Below are 3,336 nucleotides of genomic sequence, written 5' to 3'. Positions count from 1 at the left end.
TGACTTGCTGAGTCAATATTTTATTCTGAGCCAATATGGCATTCAGAGTATCAACCTCAAGAACTCCCTTCTTCATAGGCGTCCCATTATTCACAGGATTCCTTTCAGAAGTGTACATGAACTGGTTATTAGCAACCATATCAATGAGTTCTTGAGCTTCTGCAGGCGTTTTCTTTAGGTGAATGGATCCACCTGCAGAAGTGTCCAGTGACATCTTTGATAGCTCAGATAAACCATCATAGAATATATCCAGGATGGTCCATTCTGAAAGCATGTCAGAAGGACACTTTTTGGTCAACTGTTTGTATCTTTCTCAAGCTTCATAGAGGGATTCACCTTCTTTCTGTCTGAAGGTTTGAACATCAGCTCTAAGCTTGCTCAGCTTTTGAGGAGGAAAGTACTTGGCTAAGAAAGCCGTGACCAGCTTATCCCAAGAGTTCAGGCTGTCTTTGGGTTGAGAATCTAACCATAATCTAGCTCTGTCTCTTACAGCAAACGGGAAAAGCATGAGCCTGTAGACTTCAGGATCTACTCCATTAGTCTTAACAGTATCACATATCTGCAAGAATTCAGTTAAGAACTGAAAAGTATCTTCAGATGGAAGTCCATGAAACTTGCAGTTCTGCTGCATTAGAGAAACTAATTGAGGTTTCAGCTCAAAATTGTTTGCTCCAATGGCAGGAATGGAGATGCTTCTTCCATGTAAATTGGAATTAGGTGTAGTAAAGTCACCAAGCATCTTCCTTACATTATTATTATTTTTGGCTGCCATCTCCTCTGCCTGTTCAAAAATTTCTGAAAGGTTATCTCTGGATTGTTGTATTTTAGCTTCTCTTAATTTTCTCTTCAGAGTCCTTTCAGGTTCTGGATCTGCTTCCACAAGAGTGTTCTTATCCTTGCTCCTGCTCATATGACAAAGAAGAAGGCACAGAAAAATAATAATAATAATAATAATAATAGAGATCCTTTATACCACAGTATAGGGATCCCTTTGTGAGTGGAAGAAAAGAGTGGGAGACAAAGAATGTGATGTAAAGGAAGAAACACAACTGTACCGATGGAAGAGATGTGAGATGAGATGTTAGGATATGAATGAATAAATAGAATAGGATGGGGGAGGTATAATTTTCGAAAATTATTTTGAAAAGGAGTTAGTGATTTTTGAAAATTGGTTTTTGAAAATTTGTTAGTATTTTTCGAAAATTTTTTTGAAATAAAAATAAAAATAAAAATAATTAGTTAATTAAAAAGAAATTTTTGAAAAAGGGGGAGATATTTTCGAAAATTAGAGAGAGAGAGTTAGTTAGGTAGTTTTGAAAAAGTTAAGAAACAAGCAAAAAGTTAGTTAGTTAGTTGAAACAAATTTTGAAAACCAATTTTGAAAAGATAAGAAATTAGGAAGTTAGAAAAGATATTTTGAAAAGATATTTTTGAAGAAGATAAGATAAGAAGATATTTTTGAAAAGATATGATAGGAATTAGTTTTGAAAAAGATTTGATTTTTAAAATCACAATTAATGACTTGATTCATAAGAAATCACAAGATATGATTCTAGAACTTAAAGTTTGAATCTTTCTTAACAAGCAAGTAACAAACTTCAAATTTTTGAATCAAAACATTAATTGATTATGTTATTTTCGAAAATTTGATTTAAAAATAAGAAAAAGATTTTTGAAAAATATTTTTGGAATTTTCGAAAATAACTAAGAATTTTGAAAAAGATTTGAATTTTGAAAAAGATTCTGAAAAAGATAAGATTTTCAAATTGAAAATTTGATTTGACTCATTGGCAACAACTTGATTTTAAAAATTTTTGAAAAAGTCAATCCAATTTTCGAATTTGATGAGAGAAAAAGGGAAAGATATTTTTTTTATTTTTGAAATTTTTATGAAAAACATGAAAAATATGCTATGCATGAAATTTTTAGATCAAAACAATGAATGCATGCATGAATGATATGAATGTCAAGATGAACACCAAGAACACTATGAATGTCAAGATGAACATCAAGAACATAATTTTGAAAAATTTTTAATGCAAAGAAAACATGCAAGACACCAAACTTAGAATTCTTTAATGCTTACGCACTGAGAATTCAAGAATGCATATGATAAACATGAAAAGACACAAAACAAAAAATCATCAAGATCAAACAAGAAGACTTACCAAGAACAACTTGAAGATCATGAAGAACACTATGAATGCATGAGAATTTCGAAAAATGCAAGATGCACATGCAATTGACACCAAACTTATAACATGACTCAAGACCCAAACAAGAACACAAAAATATTTTTGATTTTTATGATTTTCTAATTTTTTTTGGATTTTTTTTCGAAAATTAATTGAAAAAGAAAAAAAAATAAGGATTCCAAAATTTTTAACATGAATTCCAGGAATCTTGCCATGTTAGTCTAAAGCTTCAGTCCAGGAATTAGACATGGCTCACTAGCCAGCCAAGCTTTCAATGAAAGCTCCAGTCCAAAACACTAGACATGGCCAATGGCCAGCCAAGCTTCAGCAGATATGGATACTTTTCAAGTATAGAACAACTAAGTGTGTGAGAATCTCTTCTTTTGTGATGGTAAGTTGAAACCCCAATCCAAAAGATTAGACATGGCTTACAGCCAGCCAGGATTCAACAAATCATCATGAAACACTAGAATTCATTCTTAAAAATTTTGAATAAAATTTTTTTGAAAACATTTTTTTTTATTTTTTTTTTTCGAAAACAGATGAGAAAATTTTGAAATATTTTTGAAAAATTTTTGAAAAGAAAACAAAAAGAAAATTACCTAATCTGAGCAACAGGATGAACCGTCAGTTGTCCAAACTCGAACAATCCCCGGCAACGGCGCCAAAAACTTGGTGGACGAAATTGTGTTCCATGTTGTGCTTTGATCTTAATTCATAATTGTCACAACTTCGATACAACTAACCAGCAAGTGCACTGGGTCGTCCAAGTAATACCTTACGTGAGTAAGGGTCGAATCCCACGGAGATTGTTGGTATGAAGCAAGCTATGGTCACCTTGTAAATCTCAGTCAGGCAGATATTAAAGTGATAATGGAGTTTTCGAAATTTAATAATAGAATAGGGATAGAGATACTTATGTGATTCATTGGTAAGAATTTCAAATGAGGGAATGGAGATGCTTTTCGTTCCTCTGAACCTCTGCTTTCCTGCTATCTTCATCCAATCAGTCTTACTCCTTTCCATGGCTGGCTGTATGTGATACATCACCACTGTCAATGGCTACTTTCGGTCATCTCTCGGGAAAATGATCCAATGCCCTGTCACGGCACGGCTAATCGTCTGGAGGCATCACCCTTGT

At 33.0% G+C, this 3,336-nt stretch overlaps 1 non-coding gene across 1 annotated transcript; it reads left to right on the top strand.

Annotated features, from left to right (window-relative positions):
- The first annotated feature begins 268 nt into the window (after positions 1-268).
- LOC112725245 (small nucleolar RNA R71) lies at positions 269-376 on the top strand. The gene has a single exon (XR_003164366.1). It is a non-coding gene; the product is annotated as a small nucleolar RNA R71 (small nucleolar RNA).
- The last annotated feature ends 2,960 nt before the right edge of the window (positions 377-3,336 follow it).

Source organism: Arachis hypogaea, chromosome 11 (assembly GCF_003086295.3).
Source record: "Arachis hypogaea cultivar Tifrunner chromosome 11, arahy.Tifrunner.gnm2.J5K5, whole genome shotgun sequence".
In the NCBI taxonomy this organism is placed as follows: Eukaryota; Viridiplantae; Streptophyta; class Magnoliopsida; order Fabales; family Fabaceae; genus Arachis; species Arachis hypogaea.
This window is presented reverse-complemented; position numbering and strand designations above follow the sequence as displayed.